The following is a 27,391-nucleotide window of genomic DNA, read 5'->3' as shown; positions in this document are numbered from 1 at the left end:
TGACAGATCGAATGTGTTAATGCGTCAGTTAATTGAGAACTTACTTGTCAAACACATTTTGCTTTGTCTAAACAAATGAACCCGTGGATGTCACCGTCTTTTCACAAATGATGACCTTCAGCTAAAAAACAGCTGCTGACAATTATGGGATGCCAGTGTGTCCCAGTGTTTTTGATTGTGGTGTCCCTTGGCGAACCCTCCACCCACTTCAAATCCAACATAAAAGGACAGAGCTGCTCTTTGTTGCCACTGTGGCATTTCACCAAATCAGACGGCGCCGGTGGACTCTCATCTCGCGGCTGACCTTGACACTTTGAGGACTCCGAGACTTGTAGGGGGAATCTCTGAACTTGTCAGGCGATCGTGATGAACTTCCTCACTTCAGTGGGTAATGCACTGGATCCTTATCAACATACCGCCTTTCTATAGGTGTGAAACAATTTGTATTTGATGGGGAGCTACTCAATGAGTATCAAAGATCTGATTTATGAAGGTACAAAAATACACAAAGGCCCCTTGGTATAAAACTACCTGTATAGTAATATGAAGGGCAAATCCCAAAGCAGCCAAAGTTTCTGGAATAAACGTCATCCTTATGCAGAGTTTAAAAGATTAAAGATGTTAATGTTAGCTCTGAGCATTTGTCAAAGGACTTGGTGCTGGAATTCAATTCATGAGATGAGAATTCTTGAATATTTCATTTTAGAAAACTGACAAGCAGGAAAAGAAATGACTTTCATGCTGAGATTGCACCAGACAAGTATTCCACGGGGGTTGAGAATAAATCTTTTTCAGTGACTGCACTCCACTTTTACTCATTATCAGGTATGAAAGCGATGATCGAATGGCTGAATATTTATTCTTAATATTTAATCTTGTGTATCATGAGTCAGTTGATGAAAGAAATAACTTCACCAGCTCAAGGCCAGAAGAATATTAAAGGTGTATACCTTAATACTTATCCTCAGCACTGTCCTATAAAGCATCACGCTGGTGTTCTTACATCGGCAGATGAATATCCAGAACTCATTCACAGCTCTGATGCTCCTGAGTAAGTGGGCACTGAGGAAGGGCAGGGTCCCTGGTTTGTGTAATTGCTTTTCTTACAAATAGCTGTTCAGCTTGAGATTGAGAGGAAGCTGCCGAAATGAAAGATGGACAACACAAGGTCACAGACTACAACATGGACGGATCTATATAAGATGAAAGGAGACATTGGTGTAAAGGTCATTCCTACTACACTGAATATGTAAAAACTGAAAAAATATAATAATATTGACTGAAACACACAATTGAAATAAGAGCATTCGGCCATTTTTGAAAATAAAAAATAAAGATCTTTGAGGGAGTTATAGACTTTGGACATTCATACATAAACAATGTGGAGTGCTGTGGTCAACTCGACTTGCACATGACTGACAGATTTGGAAGCTTTTAACTCACTAGCATGAAATGATAGGGAAATTGAAATCTCCATGTGTATAAATAGTCAGCAGGGAAGTTAATGGGCTCTTGGTGATACCGACAAGAGAATAATGAGACTTGTTTTCAAACATAATAAACAATGCATCGACGTTGCAAGCAGTTGACCGTAATGTGATGGACATTGGCGGCGAGTTTACATTTTTCTAATGCGAACAGGAACAATTAAATGCATCACTGACAAGGAGGATGAGGGGGGTTGTGACTAAAGATAAAACCTGGAACAAATGTATTAAGGTCTGCTTTGGGCAAAATATGGAGATGAATGTAATGAATGTTGACAAATTCTTCTGCACATGGATACAATTAATTGTGAGTACACAACATGGCTCGCTGCATTAAGGAGACATTTTTATGGACAGGCTTTACATTTGCATGAAATGATATGATAGTTGAATGCTCTACTGAGTAGCATTCATAACTTTGTGGGGTCACCTATCCCTGCTACGAGAGGCCAGTGACACCCTGGACAGGTCTCTAGTCCTTAATTGTATTCACCGGGTGTCGACAACCTTTTTGACTTGAGCCAAAAGCCCACACATTTTTAAATCTAATTCCAGGACAGCCATTTTAATACTAAGTTCAACTAAATGGAAAGACACACTGCAAAGTAGAACGCACTGAGTTTCCCAGGTTGGCAGCATCTCCACATGCTGCCTTCAGTGCACGGTACTACTCTTCTGATCCTTCTCCTTGTCCTTTCTTTAGGTGGAACACTGGTCTGTTTCAACCAAATTTCCACAGAACGGTCGGACCACACCAGTGCACCATCACCCTACCATTCTGTTTCGCCACCCCAGACACCATTAAGGCCATACCCCTCATCCCAATTCTGTAGTATTGTCAATAACTTCCCAGGGAAAAGCTTCATCCCATTTGTTGACTGCCGTGAAAAATACCACGGAAGACAACTAAATAAATTGCTTCAATTCGCACTGCAGACAAACAAAGACACCAAGTCGATAACACTCAACCATAACTAACCTCTGCACACACAGGCAAAAAGATTTTCGTTCTGATGTCCAAGATTGCCCATATTGTACTCCCTGTCATAAGACACATTTTCTGATTGTATAGTGATATACTCTTATGACAGAAACATAATAACCACGACTAAGGATGTCCCGATACCGATACCAGTATCGATACTCACACTCATACTGGCCTACTGTGCTGTACTGGTCAAGTACTCGACAGCACTCGATACCTTCTACAGTGTTCCCTTGCTGTAGTCCATAGATTCCGTGCATCACAGGTTATACTGGCCTGTCTACTGTGCCACGAGTGAGTGCTGGCTCTCATGCCACACTTGCCCTTTCTCATATGACAAATATACTCCCGATGTGTGTCACAGTGCAGACCTCGCCCCACTGCAGCGCCAGTTCTATTTATTTAATTTTAACTGCACGGCACCGCGTGTCCTTCTGATCAAATCAGCCTGTGAAAAGTGACGTTTTTACTGTAAAAGACGTCCACTTGGGCATCTGCCCCAGTGCAGTTGCTGACATTCCGTCTATTATCATCTGATTTCTGACTGAGAGAAACGGCTCAGATACATGAATGGTGTTTCATTCAAGAAAACGCTCAATAAGTCAAGTTTCCATCCAATGACATTAGTAGTTACACAGACTGATTTTATCTGAAGAGCTGCGCTCCATTATTATACATATTATAGCATTGCTACTTCCTTCTATTATGGTGCTTCCACTACCGCATGTGGTCCACGATAAACAATGGACCACTGTATCCGTAGAACCAGTAGGAAGTACCATGATCGTAGATATAATATATCAGCATACGCACAGATGGCCGTTGCTAAAATGAAAATGTGTGGCAGTGGAGTCGTGTTAGTTGAGGGAACATGTGCAGAAAAAAATATTTCAAAGCATAATTTAAAATGGTTGTGATGGTATTATTACGGACTTAAGGCATCAGCACCGGCAAGTAATCGTCAGTACTCAGTCGACAAAAAAGAGGACATCCAAACATATGTTGACAGTAACAGTAACAGTAACAAAACACACAACATAGAACAGACGTCCACACTTGCAAGTAGAGCACAAGAAAACCACCAACTCAAAAGTTGTATGCACATTGTGGCCCAAATTCACAAAACTTTTCCCAATTTTTTTGCCACTGATCTAATCTCTCTCTCTGATCCCACTGGTGCTCCCAGTGATGCAAGATGATGTAAACTGCTAATCTTCAGCCCACAGAGATGATCAATTAAAATAATCCAAGCGCCAAACTTGGGAATTAAAAACTTTGCTCAGAGGGAAGGAGCAAGGAGCTTGTAGTCACATTCACTTTTAGTTAGTGTTGACTCTGTATCATCAAAGCAGGCTTCATCAGGGTTTGAGGGATGAACATATGAATGTTCTGATATGAACTTTTTGACATCATTTGTCACTGAAAAAAACTCCAAAATCTTTGGTGTGACATTTACAACGGGCGGTGGTAAAATGTCACACGTAAAGGTGAAACAGACACATTAACATAACAACAAGCAGATGTTCATATGCAAACAGGCTGCCGGAACATGTCATTGTTCAGACCCGTTATCTAAATGGACTTTAGATAGCAACGACACTGGTGGAAAATTGTGCGGGTGATAATGTGTGGTAATCACAGCACTGCACATTACACATTTCACACCGGTGTTTCAGACACAAATGTGCACATTGGTGCGCATTAATGTCAAAATACAGATTCCAACGTGATCTGATATAATTCTAAACTTTTATTAAACAGCAGCACTTTCATTTGATATGTGAGATTATGTTTTTTTTCCACTGCCTAATTTCATTTTTTTGTTTATTTAATTCTCATTTGATGTTGAAACTACAACTTAAATGATCAAATGCTGCTGATCAAATCACACTTTTGATTAATTATTTTAGTACATAAGTAAGGCGACAACTTGCAATTTTTTTTGTTTTTGTGTTACGGTACCACCATGAAAGCAAAAAATGTTTTGCACCAAAATATAATCAAAATATTTGTACCCAGTGACTTTTCCTATGTGACACACAGAGCGCAAGAGTCAGTCATATCTAAAACACTAAAACAAAAGAACTACACTTTGCTAGAGGAGGAACTCAACAGCATGACAGAAACCCCAAGTGTGAAGACTTGTGAAGAACCATTGTCGATCAGTTGCTTCACTCAATAAACCAGGAGACAGAACAAAAAAAAAACATTTTCCATATTGACTTCTCTCTGGATTGGGGGTGTTGGAGCTTGTTGAGGGGAAACAAAACACATTCAAAGTTCAAGGCTTGGTTAAGATGCCAGTGACTTTCTTTCTTATGGATCTGCTTTGCCGCCAGAGAGTGTGTGAATCCTTTAACTGGGCTGCATGGATCTTGGTCCAGGTCAATACAAATCCTTTCAAGTCTTTTTGTCTGCTGTCTGTTGATTGTGAACTTGTTGAAACACCACATCTATGGCACTGTTCATACCATCCAAATGCTGTCTGACAACTTCCACAAAAACTGTGACAGCAGAAAACTGAAACTTTTAAGTTTAATATCAGGATTGATCATACAAAGAATTTCTGTTTGTTTGTTGGTTCACTCGTGAACTAACACAAAAACGGACGAGCGTATGTCAATAAAACCTTCATGGTTGGTTCATGGTCAGAATTTATTTCATTTAGGTGGCGAAATGTAGATTAATATCAGGGCTGTTCCTAATATTTGGGACGCTCCAGGATTTTGCTGGAGGGGCTTCGTCAGAGCGCCGTCACACGTGATCAGATGTTGTGTTCGGCAATGACAGGTAGCGATCAGCATTCACTGATCACGCCGATATTGGTCAATCATGATCGGTGACTGATCGATTCGAGCATCCTTAGTTAATATGGATTTACGAATGCCTTTTCAATTTCTAGCACTGACGGTTACGTGATGCTAAAAACTGGCGAATGCAGCAGTGCTAATGTCATGTAGGAGACCTACTGTGTGGAGAGCAACTGGACTAGATAGCAACAATGTTTATAATGCTCAGCGGTACCACAAAATTGCTGCGCTCACATGCTATTCCTCTCATGCCTCCCGTGAGTGTTGGCGGCATTTGGCGGTTTGTCTCCGCTGCCACCAGTTCAATTTAAAAAATTTTAAATTATCCTGATATAATGAATTTAGGGAAATAATAATAATTCACAATATGGGTGAAAATGGCAGCTCAGCTGAGGCACGAACTCTCCTAAGTGACAAGTATATTTACGTTACGATTTACTAGAGCATCATACAGTCGATTCACTGAAATAAATCAACTTCCATGTGGCTGTGGTCACAAAGAACCCAGTGTCACTAATGGCCTGGGTTTGAGTTCTGGTCAAGGAATCCCTTTATTGGCCATGAGCCAACATAATTCTTCAGTTCTTCATGGAAGTTGTTTATTTGATGTGACTATAAGCTGTGCTTCATGAAATGAGCTTCATAGCAAAGGTATGCACTGCCACTCCACTTCCCTATTTATTCATAATTCAGAATTAATTTCAAATTGCAACTGCATTTGAATCTCATTCTGTCCTCGCAAATGTGATACCCATTGTTCTACACCCCTGGTCTCCGCAGAGGTGACTGCGTTTTGACCCAGAGCACTGCATCATGGCAATGAAGGTGACCCGACACATAGAAGTGCTGCGCAACAGAATATCTCGACATGCTCATCTGTCAAGTGACAGATCAACTGGAACCTCTGGTTGCTCGCTTACAGCACAATTCCTTTGACCCAAGGGGCAGAGAAGTCCTTCCCCTCACAGCTAAGGTCAAGTCATCCATTCCAGTTCATGTCGAAAAGTCAATTTGCAGCAAATAAAAGAAAAATATCCTGGTGATCAGAGAGATTTATAAGAGGAAGCCACAGAGCGTGAAGTTGGTGCTTCCACTGTCAAGAAAATTATCGTCTTACAAATGCGAGGCGAGGGGACTTTGTCAATAACAATCAGTGAGATTGTTTAACCAGACAGACAGCTCCACCTGAGGAGACCAGACTGAAGCCAGCGGCCTTGTCTGTCAATTATGAAAGCCTTTCTCGAACTGAGTGGGTGGGCAGATTCTGAGGAGGAGGAGATTCTGAGCCTCCAAAACTTTCCACAGTATATGTTGGCATACACACATTACCCACCAATATCACTGCGCTCAGTCCATCAATGCTTTTGCTTTGGCATTTCTTGTTCATGCCTCCAGTTTCCAATAAAATTTTAAAGGGTTAAGGATACTGTGAGTCCAAACAGGACAGTCGTCATCAGGCTACAGCACAAACTGAACACATACATTTTACAAAAGAGGCAGGATTAGTTGATTTTGCACAGGGCATCTCTCTCCTTGCAACCACTGGCAATCTCTGTGCCTCAGTACCACAGCTGCTCGAATGTATATGTCTGCAGATCTGTCTCCTTCACACTGTCAACTTCCGACAAAATCATTATGCAACAGATTAGAATGGAAGGATAAAAGATTCAGGGTGTCCATGTTGATGTCTAAGCCATTCTACAGGCTTTGTGTATACTATACTGTGTAAAAACTGCCAGGCAACTTTTTCAGGTACATTTTTGGAGACCATGATGTGCAGAGCAAATGGGTACAAGCAACAATGCGAAAAGTGACCTTCTTCTTCACTTGAAAGAAAGTTCTTGTCCAGGGTCTAGTCATATCTGGTGTGTGTACGCTGAGAAGTGTGAGTCGGATAAACAAACTATTTCAAATAACCTAGAAATATGTGCGCAAATGCTCCAACCAGAGCACTCCAGTGTTCTAAATTCTCCTCGGAGTCCACATATCAGCGCTGTAAAATGGGCTTCTCATACGTCATTGACAGATAATGCAGAGCAACCTGAGGTAATCGTGGCTGTTGTCATGAATCATTTAACCTGAAGCTCACTAGCGACCAAACCTGGTGGCTGTGAAGGAGCTGGCACTGGCTCAACTGTCAATAATAAAGGCACTCCACTGTCCAACTCCAAGTCAGCTGTAAGTTGAGGAGTTGTCAGTGCCTTGTTAAAAATCCTGAAGGAAACGGCGAAGAAGAATGAGAAGCTGACAGCAGAGTGACAGCGCAGTGGTTTATACATGCCTGGTTCCTGAATTGTGTAGATCAGTAAAGATACTGAAGAGAAACTGGACACGATCACAAACACTCAACAAACCGGAAAACAAGAATTGAATTCAATCTAAGTGGATAAACGCAATGAGGCATATCTAAAGAAAGAAAGTGAAGGCTAACACAGCATGTCATGTTAATGTGTACACACGGTCATGCTGCATTCTTCTTCTTCTTTTCCTTTCGGCTTCTCCTTTCAGGGGTGGCCACAGCAGATCATCCTCCTCCATCTCACCCTGTCCTCTGCTTCGTCCTCTCAAACCAACAAACCTCATGTCCTCCTTCACCACCTCCATAAATCTCCTCTTTGGCCTTCCTCTCCACCTTCTGCCTGGCAGTTCCAACCTCAACATCTTCCTACCAATGTACTGGCTATCTCTCCTCTCTACATGTCCAAACCATCTCCATCTATCCTCTCTGACTTTGTCTCCTGAACACCTGACATGTGCTGTCCCTCCGATATACTGGTTCCTGATCCTATCCATCCTGCTCACTCCTAGAGAGAACCTCAGCATCTTCATCTCTGCTACCTCCAGCTCTGCCTCCTGTCTCTTCCTCAGTGCCACTGTTTCCAAACCATACAACATTGCTGGCCTCACCACCCTTTTGAACCTCCCTTTCATCCTTGCCGACACCCTTTTGTCACATATCACACCTGACTCTTTTCTCCAATTATTCCATCCTGCCTGCACCCGCTTCTTCACCTCTTTCTCACAATCTCCATCGCCCTGGACAGTTGAGCCTAAGTACTTAAAATCCTCAACCTTTTTTATCTCTACATCCTGTAACTTCACCTGTCCACTTGGATCACATATATTTTCGTCTTACTGTGGCTCACCTTCTAGCAGTACAAAATGTGCAGTGCAGCAGTAACATCTCTTTTTCTGTGTTGAGTCGTCATGTCTGACTCTGCAAGTGCTTGTTTGGAGCAATTAAAAATCAGTATGAAAAGCTGGCGAGATTCAAGTGACAGATACAGGATCAGAATTCAGGTCAGAAAATTTTAACTGATAAAAATGCTTTCGACTTGCTCGCTGCCTCTGGTGTTGCCACCATGCAGAGGCAATAATCCCATCAAACGTTGCTTCGTGCATCACACACAACAGGAAGTGACCCTGAGTGCTCCCTCTGCACGGCTGCTGCCCGCGAAAGCAGCACACAGCATCCCGTTAGCCTTTCCCTTCCAGGTTTTCGGGGACTCAGATGAGAATCAATTTGGATGCTTCAATTAAACTTACACAAAACAGTGATGCTCTTGCTTGGTCTTGATCCTATTGATGCAATTCATTATGAAGTTTGACATGTTGTTTCACAAATATTGGTCAGCTAACAATTCTAGTGCCATATAGCAGATTAACACATGGAAGTCAATATGGGCTGAATGTCACGGGTGGCTGCAAGAACACACATTATACATAGCAATTATTGTGAAGTTGGTGTGATCAAAATTAGCACTGTGACGCTATTGCGGTTAATTGAAATTCCTACAGCCATTTTAATTATGGGTTAATGCCAGTTCCAGGGCACCATGAAAACTCTCTCCCTGAGCTGAATATTTAATTGAAAACTGAGCATGGGCCATGATAGTAAGTCGACCACTGCGTCTGCATCTGCTTTATCTTTTTCTATGTTGGACACTGGCACAATCAACAGTGTCCAAACTGTTAAAGTATTCCTCCCATTGTTTCCTATAATTGCTAACAAGATTTTTCCATTATATTTTTGCCCATTCATCTTCAGTGCTGCAATTGTAACCGCCACGAGGGTCTCGTTGCCACCACCTTTGTCTTTAGCACCTGCAACAGATGCTCAATTGGATTCAAGCCAGGAAACTGGCTGGGCCCCAACTACAACCCATCCTCACTCCCATGGCGTAATTGACGTTGGGAACCGTAACTAAAACGCAATTGACACAGCATACAAAACAAAAGGAGTGTCATCCCATGACCAACCTCTGTCTTTCTTTTATGTGAGGCGCAGCCCATGGCGTCAGATTCTCCCAAAGAAGGCGGAACATGAGGTTTACTATGCAGCGCTGAAGACTGCCTTTGTTGAAATGTCCACTCTCCCAGCGTCAATATATTACGCAACGGGAGTGAGGACGTGTTGGCACCATGGCTAAACACCACTTGTGCTGCAAGGCTGTGGTTGTCACATTGAAGTATCAAATGTGCCGAAGGTTGATTTTTTGCAGATGGCTTTATGTTGTGAAGAATCTCGATGTATTGCTGTGTTAGATTCTCTCGTCAAAACATAAATAATAAGAGTAAGCCACTTTATTAGTCCCACAGTGGGGGTTTGACAGTGGGCACAATATTCCTGGGTTCAAGACTTCTTTAGTGGTATCTTTTCCAGGTGATCCCTCGCCTCCCAAATGTAATGAATGTACTGAATGCATTACTTTTGCTGTCCTTGTTATATTAGTTATTTTTTTGGTTCCCATTTTATCAGCCATTTTCCTGAGTAAAATCATAATTTAAAGACTAATGAACGTTTTCTGTTACTCAAAATAAACAAAATGTTGTGTTTAACACACAGAAGTCAAAAGTAAAAAAGTGCCTTCATAACTTATATCATCATCAAACAACATATTTTAACAATCAAACCACCTCGTTTCCTATGAATATCAGTCAGTTACCCACTAGCAGTTGGCTCCCCATTGTATCCTGACGTGGTAAATCCACTGTCAGTAACAACACCATCAATGAGAATCCACGGGGTGCACTAATCCTAATTAGCAACAGCAAGGCAGAGGCTGTTGCCCAACAGATCGAGGAGCAAATAGACGGCGCATTAATGTCAATATAATAGTAACTGCTGACATGGTTTTCCTCAGCTACATGCTCATCTGAATCAACAGGAGATCCCGTCTCTCTGCTGTGTGAGAGTAAGAGAAAAGGCTACAGAACTGGTGGAGTGGATGAAACGGCAGTGGCATGATCGAAAAAGACAAAAATGTTCTGCCTTTCTACTCCCTCTTCTCACAACACATCTAAGTCCAGGCGGCTCTTTTGGAGATTGGATTCCCTCTCTAGCTCCACAAGCAAAAATCAAAGAACAATCAATACATTCAACATCAAATACTGGTGGGTTGTTCAAGAACAACCAGGAAGTGAGGGTGCAGAAACAGTTGCCTATCCCAGACTGTTTTTTGTTCGGATGTTGTGACAAAAAGTTCACAAAGTTCCAAAAATATAAAGCAGTTTATGAGAAAATTAAAAGAGAGTCATCCCCTAATGCTCTTAACAAAGCTTTCCCTGCTCTCCCATCCTTTCACATGTCAAGTAAGCATCTCGCTCTGTCACTTCAGCACCACCACACGAGATGGCAACACTTGCCACACAGTATTAGTATTAGCTGCCTTCTAGCCGCCAAAGTGTGAGGCAAACTTGTTCTCTACTATGAGCACATCCTCACTGCCAACACTACCATAACATGTTGACGTTTACGTCCTATACTGACAACAAAGGCAGACTTCAGCTTTACGTGTTGACATATTTTCAATTGACTGTTTCAACTTCTGCAGCAACACAACATGTAAAATAGTGTCCTTCCGTTCTGCGTGTAATAGCGTGTCAATTGCTATTTAAATCCCATCAAACGGCGGTGCGTTTTCATCAGTGTGACTTTTGGAACTGTCACTAAGATGGAGAGCCATGGAGGGGGTTATGAGTAGTAACTGACATCCACTATGATTCAGTGAAGAAAGCTTCCAAACGTCTCCCCATCCCACACATCAACCCCCAATTGTCAGCATTGGGCATATCTTGAAAGGCAATGTGCAGTGTACAACAGGTGAGGGAGAATTATCCTCATCAGTTTGAATACACAAACTGGTGTTGTGTTATGCAAACAAGAAGTTCTCTCACTCAGGCTGTAAAAATAATCTTCCTGCCAGCAGTCTCTGGGCAGCAGGGTCATTTGATGTTCAAAAACATTACAAAACGGATCCCAGAAATAAAACTCTCACAACACACCTACACCAAAGCACAAACCAGTTCAGACACAGCTTTTGAAGATCAGCTCAGCAGCAAGTTCCTCTCTCATCCCTGCAGAACCGAAATACCACCACATGAAGACACACGACAAAGTCAGGATCAGCACAGCATCACAAACACCCCAACTACGACATGCTGCCTACAAGCGCCTAAATGTCGCAACAAGATCCTCAGTTCTTCATCCTGTCACTCAGTAGAACTCATCCTCTTCATAGCTCATCTTCTTGAAGAGATCGAAAACCCAATCAAATGATGTTTGAGATGATATGCTCCAACAAAGATCCACAGGAATGCTGCAACAAAGCCTCAGAAACATTAAAGCTGTGTTTGTGGAGGCAGATGCTCAGAAGAGCCCCAGGCATGGAATACATTTGAGGCTATCGCAGGAATGACGATTGCGAACACAAAGCATGATGAAGTGATTTTTTTCCGCCGTGTTTCTGCTGACTGAAGAAGGCACAAACCTCAATTCTATCTAACAACGTTATTATTGATTCCATTTTTATTTGCTTTGATTAAAGCAAAACTGACCAGCAATATAACAGAGACAAATGTTGAATGAAAGAAAAGGCCAGGAAATGATCACAACTCCGTGGCCCATCCAAACCAGCGTGATGCATACACGCCGAATTTGTGTGAGGCACATGGGAGACAAACGACTCAGCAGGAAAATCCATCCTTGGCAGCCACATCGTTTCCCCTCAGCCACAACTCAATAGATCATCAGACGATGATTTGATAACAGAGGTGTGAGCTGCACCGCAGCGCTCAGCCTCAAAGATGTAAACGCGTTCTCCTGCCATCAAAGACAAAGACGAAGTGGCGGCTCACACGACGCCAACTCCTCATCAAAGTAACCGTTTCCCTCCTGTCTTGGGTCACAGGGGCTTCAAGGTGACGTTGCTTATCTAGACGACATTTCACAGCACCACGGATGTGTGACTGAGCACAAAAAGTGACACGGAAGAAAAGGTTTGACGCAAAACCAAGGCAGGGTTTTTGAGGAAAATTGCTTCCATGGGAAGCTGCAGTTCCCTTTCAAAAATACATCTTTTCCTTTTGAAATATGGTCTGTTTATTTACTTTACTTTACTGGCTGTTTTCCGATATATAACACCAACACACTAAATGTTTTCTTCACATCCATCATGGAAACACTGGAATATATGTGAATGGCTTCTGCTTGTGATTACTTAAATGTGTTAAAAAGATAAAAGTACATCTTATAATTTAATTACTGAGATCAAGGTTCACATCTACTTCTTCTTCCTCTTTTTCTGCATAGGCACTTCCTGTCATTAGTTGCCAGAGCAAGCCAGTTTCCTCCACCTTTGCCAGCATCCCCCCTTAGAGACACACCTATCCTCTTCATATCCTCCCATACCATTTATCATATCCACAAACTTAAAAAAATAAATAAATAAATAAGAAAGAAAAAGTTGCAAAATTTGTCGCAAAATAAAAGTCACCAGGAGGGACGAGCAAGTCGCTAAATTTAGTGGCAGAGTCGCCAAGTTGGCAAAACTGCTCACCCCCTCAACCAATGAAGTTGAAACTCACTTTTTGTTTTTCTTCTATCTCCATGGTTAGAACATTACGCTGAGCAACGCGGTGTATTAATTATCCAACCATCAAAGCACCATCTGCTTCTTGCTTTTATGATGAAAATTAAAGTGAAACACTTTTGTCTTACTCGCACAGAGTTAAAACAGGGATAGAGGGGTTAAAGAAATGCCACGGAATTGTCAGAAGAGGATGACCTCTATACTGCTCTGGTCATGGTCATCTGTACTGTCTTGTTTGTGTTCAGGCACTGTTTTTCCTATCACAATTATATTTAACAGTCATCAATGAATATTGTCTATTTTTGTTATATTAGATATTCAGATTTCATAGTTGAATCCAGTCCATGGCCTCAGTGTTGAAAAATCTTCTATTGTGTTAAGTTATCGCTTCAGTTTAGAAGCTTTTCCATGATGCATTCTGCATGATACGAATCATACGACGTCACTAAACAGACTGGTAGCAGCATGTGTCAGATCACAGTCACTCACTTCACTTGAGACATGCATAGACCAGAAAGCCTCATGTCACTGGCAAGTGCAGAGAAAGTGAGATGGGTTGGTGGGGTGCAGCAGAGTGCGGGCTAACAGGTCATCATCGTCATCTTGTGACTCATGTCTCCTGCGGGCGTGCAGGCGGACGCAGTGGTGCAGGTCCTAGCAAACTCACATTTTTGTTTCTCATTATGTCATGAGCCTGTCTGGACATGGGGTGACTGTCCGGTTTCACATGATGGCAGCGAGGCTGACGGGGCTGGCTTCGCAGTTTAAAAATAAATCTTGGTTTGAATGTAAGTCGTGTTCGCTTGCAGTGACTCACTGGTCAATGTTAAAGCATAAACGATTGAACAGCAGTTTGGGACAGTGCAGCGATCATGCTGTATTGCAGAGTAGATAACTTCTCTTATACACATTATTTTCGAATGCACTGCATTGAAGGAACTGCCAGCTTGTTTGAAAGTAATCAATTAAACCTACTCTTCAAAGGCAATACTGGAATTTTATCGGAACACAGAGGTACCAATGAGTCTCAGGGACTTTGGTCTAACCTCAGTATTAACTGTCAACATCGTGCGATCCTGTGTTTATAATGCTAACACCATCTGTCCCTCCTCGACAGCGAGTCTTTCTTACGATTTTGACACTTGTGAACAGGCAGAGCTCCAGACTGGACCTGCGGGTGGCATTCACTTCTACGTAACCATCTGTCACCTCTGTCTCCCAGTCAGACCTGTACCATTTTCTTGGACCTAGTTACAGCTGTTACCACCCACACCTGCTGCTTCTCCAGGTCAGCCAACAGCCCCTGAAGACACTATTGTCCTGCAAAGCGCTGTTGGTTCTATATTCAGCATTAACCCAGAGCCCAGCCTTCCATCCCTGTGGCTCGCCTTTGGGCTCCCCACCTGAGGTCCGTGGCTCCTTCGCTATGGTGCCCTTCAGCCATGCTATGTTGTTCTTGTGTGCCATCTGTCTGAGTTTCCCCCGACTGTCTTGTTTTTCAACACTCAGTCTAGACCACCTGAGGGTTTCTTTCTCATAACAATCCAGCTTTATCACAACAACAAATGTTCCTGAACGTATCCACTGAAGCATATTATCATGACTGAGAACACATCACCAAGCAGCCATCTTATTTACATTCCTTTCAACCCATTAATCACAAGTATAAAAAAAACAATCGAAATCAACTGAAGAAACAGTACCACTCATAAAATATAGCCATTGATGTAATGTCTTGCGTCAATGGAACTTGTGGGCCAACCATAAATATAGGGTCAATCGATCCCATTTGGTCAGAACTTCCCAAAAGATACAGTACACACAAAACATAACATAAGTTTTATTTCATTTTCTGTTCTTCACATTTCATTGTTAAGAACCGCTTCACTCAGTGGATGGTGTTACTGTGTGTAGCCAGGCCACAGTGCCCCATCAGCATAACGTTATGGATGCATTGAAAAAACATCGGAGAAAATTGCAGTGATTTTGCTGAGAGATGGCAAGAGTGGTGACAATAATGGCCACGTTGTTTGTTGTTAAGTGCGACACAGTCATTCAGATATAAGAGCACTGCAGAGGATGGATGCCAGACATTTACATGGGTCACTACAATTTGAAAATTCTGAATGGGACAGACAGACCCCATGACTCCTGAATCGATTGCTGTTTAGTGCCACACTTAGTCTACCCTTCTGCAGAACGGCAAAACACCCCACCAGCACAAATAACTAACAGGAGTAATTTACCATGCATATTGGAACCATGAGGAGCAAGGTAATGTATTGATTTGAGATTGGTCCACCATGGAACTGCCAGCTGCATGAAAGCACTTTAATAGGCGGCCTGTGGGAAAAAACATTTCAAGATTCTAAGAGTCAAACATCCGCCATCCAAATATCTTGATTTCGGTACAAAAGTCAAAGGGAAGGTGTGGGTTACCAATGTGAATGGCACACTGTAGACATTGCTAAAGGACATCTTACAAACATGGTAAATGGCTCGTAGTTATGTAGCGTTTTCCATGCAACACAGCCTTAGCAATAACAGCATTAAATACAAGAACATGTTCCCAAAAGAGTGGATGTCTTTAACCTCAAATGTTTCTCTAGCCAAGATGTAAAAGTTGTCAAAAGTTGAAGCAGCTGGTGATTTGACTGTCTTTATTTCCAAATGCTCTCCTTCAATTCTATTTTCATGATGCACATTATGGGCCACACGACGGCCTAGTGGTTAGCACCAGGTTGAAGGTTCTCCCTGTGCGCGCGTGGCTTTTCGTCCGGTTTCCACCCACAGCCCAAAGACATGCTCTCTAGGTTAATTGGACACCCTGGCTGTGCGTATGGTGTGTGTCTGTGCCCTACGACGGACTCTTCTCATGCTAGCGCTACACAGATTAGGGAGCTCTCAAGGATTAAAGATTCCACTTCCAATGAAGACCGTCGCACCTTTCAATGACTGAACATGCGATTTGTATTTCAGTGATTGTGTGGATGACGCTGGCTGCCACTTATCTCCCGAATTACAAACAAACCCCATTCACCGTCACCCGTGAGTAATCAACGGGAAAAATTCCAGCTCAATCCCCCATCAGCCCCAGAGCAAGATGAGTCTCATCAACAACCACATCTACATACTCAGACCTTTCCACAAATCCTGAACAACAAGTAGAGACAACTAAACAGCAGCTTGTTTTTACAATGTATTTAATGTATCTTAAAATTCAAATGTGCCATTGTTGAACAAAAACGCATCACATCAAAGGGCAAAAACAGTGGTCAAAGCATTTAAAAATCAGGATGAAAAAATGATTTATGAATGTGATACGGATCATAGATAAGTGATGCCATCTCAATATATTTGAATTGAAACAGGCTTTCGAAGCAATAACTTTTAGCAAAAAGATCAACACATTGTTTTGGGTTGGAAACAGGTCCACAGAGTTATTTTAATTTTTACAGTCCCAACACATTTTTTTTTTAATTACACAAACTTACAAACAAGAATAACAAACACAATTACTGAACAGCACTATGTAGAAAACATAGCAACTTTTAAAGCAAGATATATAATGAATAAACAATACAAAAGGCAAAGTGTTTGTAAAATAGATAACTTTTATTCCCTTTTCAATGAACAATGACCAGATGAAACCCATACTGCAAACTTCACTCATCACTTGTTAAATGCTGGAATGTTACCTACTATAACCTGACGGAGCGCCCCTCTCTTCATCCACCACATTCTAGGAGATGAGTATCTGGGGTCCTGCTGTGCTCTTAGCTGCTCAAAGCTGCACATTCTACAACAGCACTCGGCTGCTCCAGTAACTCCAGTAGCACTGTTTTCGCCTGTGGTTTGTTCTTGGTTAGCCTCTTGGTAGCGCCCGAATCCCATGCAGTGATTTGAGGCCAGGTGTCTTGTTTTACCGCGAAGGCTGACTCTATGTGTGCACATGTTGCAAGCTGTAATTCAGTCGTCATTTTCCTTGGCTGAGATATATCGCCAAATGACCGCCATGGCTTGATGGCTGCTGCTGCAGGAGGAAGGCGTCTCTGCAGCGTCACAACAAGAAGAGTGATTTTCCGGAGAAATGCTTGATCTACTTGGTCTTTTTTAAATTGTAATGTGGAATTTACAAGGGTAATAGCATTACTCATCACATATGAATATAAATACCATCTTTTTAAAAAAACAGCATATATTTGTAATTTTATATTTACATAATTGCCCATATTGGCACTGATAAATCGACCGACCTTAATTTACTGAAATGTACGTTACGTAATTCATCCGCAAAGAAAATGTCTACCATGTCTTCATTTGACTTCATCACCCAACCACCAAAACGTATTTAAAAGCTGGCTAAATAAATCACCAGTGTAGTGGGAGGAGGAACATTTATTTTTGACACCACCCTTGCACTTCCTGATTTACAAACTCCATATTTGCTTCTGTACTGAAGATTCCACAAGCACCAGCCTCCTCAATAACAGCGTAATTGATTCTTGTTCAGCTACATGATCGATATGTCCATGTATCTTATTCTGTCTTCTTACAGGGTTGCACTCCACTACCAGACCGGGTGTACATCCAAGAACACAAATTATTCGGCGTGCAGTGAGGTTGTCATTGTCCTTGGACAAAGCGCTACATAAAGGGAGAAGGGATTACCATTACAATTTACTTTCAGAGAAATGCAACTTGAATATCTAAATGTTGCCAGCAGGAATGTCTTAACCAGAGAACTTCTAGCTTTGGAATTCATTAATTCCAATGTATTCCAGTGGTCAAGGATTCCACTGGTGAAAGATGCAGTCACTTTCCATAGGAAAAAGCGTGAATAAATGGCACTTCAGGGATGAACTTCTCATTATCCATCAAGCCTATGATTTTAATATATATTTATATAGATTTCTATTCTAAACACTTCTCCGTCCTTCTAATAAAAAATAAAATGATTATAATGCACCATGCAGTAGGAGGAGCTATTCATTTTTAATACAGTGATAAATTCAAAGGGAGTAAAAGTTACCAGGATTGGATCAATGAGAGTAATACGTCAAATCACAGTGGAAAATTTGAACTGAATGAACACACATATAATTCAGAAATAATACATATAAAACATGTAAATTTAACTGAGAGGAAAAAATATTAGACATGACAAATAAATATATGAAGAAATTATGGTGTCCTTCATTATAAAAATTAAAAAGGATTTTTTTTAAAGCACAAATTAATAATAAACGAATTGTTTTGGAAAATAAAGTATTCAATATTATTATTATATAAATAAGAATACAAAATGATGATATAAATAACTGATTATTAAATTGTTTATTAATTAGGATTTTTAAAAATAATATTTTGAGCATTTTTTAATACATGAAGAATAGAATAGAACAAACACACAAGGAGTGAAATACACTCACACGTGTCTATCCTTGTGGGGACTACTCATTGCCATGCTTTCCCCAGTCTTTCACCCTAAACCTAACCACCCACAACACATGGTTAACAAAAATCATAATAACCCAGTTAAGTCGTAATACTCAAATTGAGGTTTGGACTTTTGGGGACTGGCAAAAATGTACCTAATCTACCCCAAGAAAAGTGTCCAAGCTCTCCCAAAATGTTCAAGAATTAGTCCCCAAAAGGAGATCTATACAAGAACACACACACACACACACACACACACTCTCAAAAGTCCAACATGTCTTCATTTCCTGCTGACCTGGTGTCCAGGTAGGAAACAGTCAAAAGCACCAACTCCTCGAATGAATCATGACTGACACCTTTCTGCGCTCTAATCTTCTGAACACTAATGGAAACACAAAAAAAGGCAATGACAAACCAACCTGAACCGATAATGCTCAGCGTAATATTTCCCACCAGCCAAGAGAAAAGCAATTAAAGTGCAAGCCACGTCTGTAATGTCTCTGTCAAGGTGCTGACGCTGGGCTGCAGGAAATTCCACTTGAGTGAAGAAAAATCAATCACAAAACAAATCAGGGCCACGAGGAGAACAAATATATACGATGGGCGAGTCATTTATTTCTGATGCTAGTGTAAAACTAATTTAAGGCACTGCGAAGGCGGAGCGTTTACTTGATGCTGGGGACAAACTCTGGAAGTGTGGCTGAATCACAAACAAATGTGTTCCGCAGTTACATTAGGTTGGTCACAGTCAACAGCTCTTATCCTCGGTCAGGTTCGGGGGGCAGACTTACATCACCCAAGAAACTTTCCTATAATCTTTTGGCGGAGTATGCTTGAGAGCGTACACGGTCGGGGGCGTCTAGAAGGCATCCTGACAAGATTTGGAAAAGCCGCAACTGATTTCTGTAAATAGAGAAGAGTAGCAATTCTATTCAGAGCCTCTCCTGGATGGCCGCGCTTCACACTCTACGGCTTCTTGTATCCGCAGTCTTGTGGCCCACAGTACAAAAACAAAGGTGATTCTTAAATTGTGTTTTGACTGGTAAACCGAGAACTAGGGGCCAGGTGCAGATCCTCATGACTGAAATCCCTGCACCAATCTGTCTGTCATTCTCAACCCAAGATGCTTCAACTCCCCCAATTTGGTGCAAGCAGGACACTATGACGGCCACTGAAGACTATTTGGAGAGTTCACTAATCTCAGAAGATAAGGGTTCAAAAGCGCTCTTGGTTTAGCAATGATGTGAGGTTTAATTGAATTAGTTGTTGGAATCCAAACGTTATCCAGCAGACATCTGGTGGCCTCTGAAAATAAGGACACTGTTTCATGAAATCTTATCAACCTTTCAATACCGTGTCATAAAACCTCGTCTAACCATCACTACCATACAGTGAGTATGTATACGGTGTACATTTAGTCATCAGTAGCCATTGCTGCTGTGGCACTGTTGGGCAGTGTTGCAGTCAAGACTGGGTTACAGATTGCTGGCCAAATGTGAATCTGTCAATAAGTACCTAAAATACTTCTAAATTAAGCGTGAATTGAGGTCCAGTCCATACGGACACAAAATCGATAGTATCTGCACAAGTTCTGAGTCGAATTGGAATATCATCCACACGAATACGCCATTTTTACCCACCTTCTGAAACCGGCTCTCTGGCTGAATAATCCTATACGGAACCACTTCTCCGTGAGGACACACGGTTACATCTGAAGACAATGGCGTCACAGCCTTGTCTACCTCATAACCATACCAGAGAGCAACTCTCCAGGTTATTATTATAATATTAACACTCTTGCCTCAACAGTCCTGGCATATCTACTACACTGTTATCTGTCATATTAGAAGATCTATGTGGACGGCAGAAACCATTTTGTTTTCCGGGAGCACTTTTTTAAAACCAGCATGGAAAGTGTTCGGATAGGAAAAACTGTGGATCCGTTTCAGCTGCTCAAACGCAGTACTGGTACCATTAGATATATCAAATAATAGATTAAAAGATACACATAAACATTATTAAATTACTATAAAATGCGCATACTCACATATGTGATCAACATGTCTCCTCAACAGCAAAATCTTAGTAATATCTAATAAATGTAGGAAGTAAATATTCTATTTTGTAAACTGTTGAGCCATATAAATAAATTAGGGCTGGGACTTTAAGAGACTAAATTCAATGAATTAATGACATACAGTCAAAAACAATTGATCAATGCAAACAACAGATTAATCATGTCTAAACTTTCTGGCAGGGAACTTCACAGAGCACCAATTTCAGATGCCAAAACCAAACATCAATGCTGATGGAGACTAAATGAGACTAAATGAGACTGATGTGACGAATGGAAATTTGATGTTTAAAGACCTTTCAGATCCAAGCACAAAAAATGTGCAAGTCACGCAGCAAAGCAGAAGCTCACATCTCTTCATCTTGTGCAAGCTACGTGTACAGGTTCAACTTCAATTTGACCATTCTCTGGTCTCATATTAAAAACCTCCAACTATTGAATTATTTTGTTTTAAGTCCAACCCCAAAGATAAATCAGTATTTCCATCAGACTTAACCATTTGCACAGAGTCTGCTTGATCACACATGGCCTTTAACTCTCAGGTGTATTGTGTGCATGGCCATTTCTGGCGAACAGATAAAGCCATCACCTTCAGATGAAAGTCAGTGTCTGACAACAAGTTACGCCACTGAACTTGAGAGGACATTGAGCTCAGACAGAGGCAGAGTGAAGTGTCACCCTGTCGTCTCATTAGACTCCATTAAAGCGTCAAAGTAATTGTACTGTGTTGGGAACCATTTCCAGACACATTACTTGCCAGCGATTCATGCATCATAGAACTGCCGAATGGCGTTTGTTAATTCATGTTTATTACTCTCTCCTTGAATGAGGCATGTAGAGCGTTCATACTTTTGAGAGCTGTAACGGCGCTCTTCAATTTATTTTCTTTGAAACTATGACTCCAGACTGGGGCGGCATGATTATGGCCAAAACTTCCACTGTGATTATTTAAATCATCATCGTAATCCAAATAACTGGGGAAAACATCTCCATTCCAATGGCTTTACCTTCCAAGCAGAACAAAACACATGAATGAATCCTGTCCATCAGACCTCAGAAATCGCGAGCCTCAGACTTGATACATCAAGTCATGGTTTTAGCGATGACAAAACACAATGAAATGGTAATACTATTACATTTTGTCACTTATCGTAAAATATTAGAAAGTGTAAAAAAGATGAAATAATGGTTGCTGCTTCCAGGCGTGAGAGTTAGAGGTAAAATCCAATTAACCTGAACACAACTGAGCTTACACGGTTAAAAACTACATCAATTAAACTAGACAAGATATGATGTAAACATCTCCACGAAAGAAAGGATAATACTTAAGAGCACAAAATGGATGAAGACTATTGATATAAAAGTAGAGGCCGAGGCATCCGCCAACATAAATGGAATATATTAGTTCAAACATGGAGGGTGTTAAAGTCCATGGACTTTCTGTGGGGTGTCTTGGCAGCAGTTTAGAGTTGGAGAGCTTTTTTCCTGTAGTGGATGATTCCTGGCTATAAATGCCAAAGCCTGCTGTATTAAACCATTAGAGATGTGCATCAGACTAACTGTTACATCATACCAGAAGAGCTGCGAAGATGTAACAGGCAACCATAATGTTTTGTCCCTTATTGCTGTGATTTTTTAATCACAACCCATACAGTGACAACAAAGACAGACAGAATCCTTACATGTTATGAATCTGAACGATGGGAGAAAACTCTGGGGCTGAGTATTTTCAGGCAAAATTAATCAGGATTTTAGCCGGTGCCTTTTCTCAACTGAGAGCCACTCCCAACCAGTGTTGGGCAAGTTACTTTAAATTAGTAGCTTAGTTACAGTTACTAGTTACCTCGTTCAAAAGTAACATTACTTCAAGTTACTCATTACTTTCAAAGTAACTAGTCACTCACAAAAGCAACTTTTTTCAAACTTTAGTGGAGCTCAAACATAATCATCTTAGAACAGTCACGGTCATCGGGCTGGGTCAGGAACCAGCAACACTGGTTCAGAATCTGTCCCATTACTGTTATTTGTGTGGCCTGCTAAACTAGACAGTCAGGTAAGAATGGTGATCTATGATCGATAAGCCCTAATCCACTTCACTTCCACTTCATCCCATTTCAAAGTCGCCACTCAGTGACCTAAAGGTGCAATGGCAGTGAGAGTGCAGGTGAACGAACAAAACTTTTGATGGGCACATTTATTGTAATCATTTAGATTATAAACTATGCTTTTAGCAGTACAAAAAAACTCTTTTTACAGAACACTTAGTTGTAGCAGGAACAAACACTAGTGCCAAACCGATGCTGACGATCATCTCAACAGCAACACATCTATACCAACTGGAAACGTGAACTGCAGTGACAACGCCACAGCTGCGATAGGTAGCATGTCGTCCACAACATACCTCGCTGCTACTGGTATGTTCAACTGCTTCTGAGAGGATGTGAAACAAGCGTCCCGAAGTCAAGCTACTGCTGGTTGGCTGCAGTGGTTTCTCCTGTGGCGTCAAACCAGCAAAACTTTGCAGCGTCTGCTTCGGGCTCTTTTCCCACAAGCTTGGTCGATCGATGCGTGCACTTTCTGAAGATGTTTCTCCAGATTAGAATTGCTCATTTTGGACGTGTTTTCTCTGGCCTTTTACAGCTAAAAAGGAAAACAATGACAAATATCTGCAACGGTAATCCCACACCTGCACCGTCATCGACTGTAGCCATTATTGTTTTCACATGCCACCACGAAAGCTTTTAATGCGTATGATGGACACTGCTTTTTAAACTTTTTAAACAGTTGTGAATGTGACGTAACGAGTAATGTGCATGCTTAAAACACAGTAATGATAAACCCGTTTGTAATTTTGGCAAAGGAACGCGTTATGGCACACGTTATTACAAAAGGTCACGTAGTTCCAATAACGCGTTACTTAATAACGCGTTAGTCCCAACACTGCTTCCAACACACGCCACCACTTCAACTGTCATTATCATTATTTGCTGCATTTTCAGGTGTAAATTTTGGGGAATACATTTTTACATATTTTTTTATTCAGGCTCGGGGGAGGGGGCTTAATGAGAACCAGCGTTTTTTTTAAAACAATGTTAAAAAGAATAAACCACATTATGATCAGAAAGAAAGGGGGTCAGTTTCACTTTAAAATGCATCTGCAATGCATTTGAGTGTTAATTTAACTTAATTTAATACACTATAATCACCTCCGTAGATGAATGATTTATGCTCGGCATATTTTCATGACAATGAAAGCAATTACCAGTTACAGCAGAGATTTAACTGTCAAAACATGTCAGAATTTTTCAAAATGTCAACAGTGCGAAACTGTGGTTACGCTGTCATAAAATCAAGAAACAAATTTGATCAAAACAACAAAGCAAACAGGTCTAACTTGGCTCTCACACGAAAGACAGATTTCTTCTAAATGTAGGAAGAAATCAGAGTGGCCTGCATTGGCACAGGGAAAAAGAATACTTGAATTCAAACCTTGAGTTTCAATAGAGCACAACTAATGAAAACATTTTCTAATGTCAGCATAGATAACCGAATAACAACCAAAAGCTTTAAATTGAAACAGCCATTGATTTTATGTTATGATAAGTACAGATACTATATATATATATATATATATATATATATATATATATATATATATATATATATATATATATATAATTAAGAGAATTCCTATAAAAATTTACATAATTGAGTTCAAATGCGAGATATGTTGAGTAAACCCAAAGGGCAAACATGACCTCCTTCATATATAATGCAGATATCAGCCTGTTCCTTCCCAGCTCATCAAAAATGGATCGGTGTGGTAAGAGTTGAAGTCTGGGCGTCTGAGATGTTGATCTTGATGAGCAGCCTACTTTCTGCCCTCAGAGAAATCTTAGTTTCTCACAAACCAAATAACAGATTGATCAATAATAAAAGCAGAATCAACAAGGTGAGCATTTATCTCACTAAGTCGCCCGCAACACTTGACATGATCACATGGTCAGGTTTTGGACCTCGAGAAATTTCTTCTCTGTCAGATGGCGGAGAGAGAAAAGAGTTCCATTTCTGCACCATAAATCATACTTTGTCCCATTGTAACAAGGAAATAAAGTATATCCATTCAATTCCATTTTACGGTCACATTTTCCTGCCTAAACAGAATTGTTTTATTATACTGCCGCCGCCAATGAAATTCAATTCAGTGGGAAAGAAAGAGTTCAGCAAAGTCACTAATAACCTGCAGGTTTGGGGACGGAACCTTTAACATTCTGAAAACAAGCTAGCTAGCAGAGCTTTTAAAGCTCACTCTGAAGCAAAAACATGCACTGCATCCCAGAAAGAAAATAAACCTGCAAAATAAACCTACAAATTGTTGATAAATGGGCTCTCACTGACAAATGTCATGTGACCGCCGACCAGCGCCTCCGTTTGCAGGTTGTATGTAACTTGTAAATATAAGATAATGAATGTAAACATTCTTTTTGTTGTTGTACATTTCTGCCCCAAAAGTCGTTTTTTTAAATTACTTTGGAAAAAACAAAATGTGACATTTGCACTGCTTTCTATATACATGAATAAATCATTTCTTCCATCAATAGCATCAACAATCTGTTACATAATAATTAACAGAAATGTGTTTTTGTTTTTTTAACATTTTATGTGTTCACCTTCATTTTTCCGTGACACCACCTTTTTTTTTACTTGACTACAATTCAAAACTTTAAAAACAAATTCTAAATATTTTTATATATTATTTATATTATTTATATATATTTTATATGATGACTAATAAAATAAAACTCTTGCCTTGCAGCAAGAAGGTTGTGGGTTCGATGCCCGGGTCGGACCACCTTTCTGCATGGAGTTTGCATGTTCTCCCTGTGTGCATGTGGGTCTTCTCCAGGTTCTCCAGTTCCCTCCCGCTGCCCATAGACATACTCACTAGGTTAGGTTGACACACACAACTGCCCCTACTGCACGTGTGCATGTTTGTGTGAATGGTGTGTGTGCTCTGAGATGGACTGGCGACCTGTCCACGGTGTATTCCCGCCTCTCGCCAGTTGGGATGCGCTCCAGCAGTCCTGAACAGGACTAAGCACTGGCTAATGTTAATGTGACAATGTATGTATGGATTTATACTGCTTTACTTTACATATATAAGCTTGTTTTTATTCTGTCCTCAACTTCATATTGTCACAAAATCTTCCTGTTGTCGTTTATATTGTGGCTTTTGGAAGACGCTGCTATTTGCGATGTATAAATATAAAACTGTATAATAACTCATTAAAGTTCAAAGGAAGATGCAGAGGATGCAGCAGGGACTCTCCACATTCCATAGATCTCAAAACAAACCACTGAAAACATTCAGAAAACTTTTTTTTTCCTCCAGCTGCTTGTTTTTAAATATGATATAAGACTGCATAGATCAAAGTATAGTGTGAGGCGTTGTGCAATCTCTGCCTGTTGTACTTTCACACGTCAGTTCTGCATGAGATCAAATCCTCTCCCTCACAATGACGTCTATTTCTGGACAATCACCACTTTCACGGTCACACAAGCTTCTGGGTGCCTTGCTCAGGGGCACTAAACGCATGAAAGGCAAGTGTCACTTCGCACTTCTCTGAAGGCCTTTCCAAACAAAGAGGCGTTCTTATTCCGTTATCATGCTTCGGTTATTATCTGGGAACGCAACAATTGTGTCTCATCCAGAATCTCTAGCAAACAACGACAAACAAGAGACACAAAGGAAACGCGGCATTGACTTTTGGAAACAAATCCTGGGGACCACATCTTTCTCCATGTTATAGCTGACTTTTGGACATATTCTGACGAACACATTCAATTTCATCAGATACGCGTGAGTCGATATTTTCTAAACGTGCAGATCAGGATTTAAGTTCATTTATTAATACTACGATAACAAAAGTCATGTTACATCTTGTCTTTTGCGTGTAATCCGCACTTGTCTGTTGTTGCATTTTAGCCGAGTACACGCAGCAGAACAGCATGGATGGAGAAGGTTCGCTTACCTTCCCGGTCGGTTTTGCTTTTGGGGGGTTCGCCGCCAAATCACAGCTGAGACGCGGAGGGAAACAAAACGTGCGTCAGTCTGTCACTCTCCTTGAGGAGAAACGGAGGCTTGAAAGCCCCGGTGGCCAGTGCACGAGTTCGAATCCCGAAGACCGTCTGATGCTCAAGCGTCTTTCTCAGCCTCCTCATCGCACATGCTGCTGCTGCCGTCACGTGACCAGGGCAACAGTCCAATACTCTCGCTACTACGGCTTCACGTAAAAACACGCACACACATTCGCGCGCGCGCACACTCGCCAATAACATTCTGAACTTGGACTGCTCGTTTCGATGCAAAGGCAGTAAAAAGGCAGACGTAAATAAGCGTGACAGCGATACAAGTTACTCGTGAAACACACAAGTATGTGTCGAGCAGCAGACTAAGACATAACAGTACACGTTTTTTCCCAACATCTACAGCTCACTTGCAGGTCAACTATCGACGGTGTCGCCAATTACGAGTCATATCCGCAATATGACTCGTATGCCGAGCACATACGAAAATGAACGGATTGCATGAAATGGATTTATAGACACGGAACATGTTATTCGTTAGTATCAGTCAGTCCACAAAGTTTATCACTTAATGTTATTGTGTTTGTTGCTGCATACATTTATATTCTCCCGTTATTGGTATTTTACTGTTTTCTGCA

At 41.0% G+C, this 27,391-nt stretch overlaps 1 protein-coding gene across 2 annotated transcripts in view; it reads right to left on the bottom strand.

The window, feature by feature from the left end:
- Positions 1-26,907, bottom strand: part of rap1gapb (RAP1 GTPase activating protein b) — a 101,262-nt gene extending 74,355 nt beyond the window's left edge. For both annotated transcript variants that reach the window (XM_053869414.1, XM_053869412.1), the window contains exon 1: positions 26,699-26,907. The gene's annotated coding sequence lies outside the window, so the exon portion shown is untranslated. The remainder of the gene's footprint in view (positions 1-26,698) is intronic.
- Positions 26,908-27,391: the final 484 nt, after the last annotated feature.

The sequence above is a fragment of the Synchiropus splendidus genome, chromosome 6 (assembly GCF_027744825.2).
Source record: "Synchiropus splendidus isolate RoL2022-P1 chromosome 6, RoL_Sspl_1.0, whole genome shotgun sequence".
In the NCBI taxonomy this organism is placed as follows: domain Eukaryota; kingdom Metazoa; phylum Chordata; class Actinopteri; order Syngnathiformes; family Callionymidae; genus Synchiropus; species Synchiropus splendidus.
This window is presented reverse-complemented; position numbering and strand designations above follow the sequence as displayed.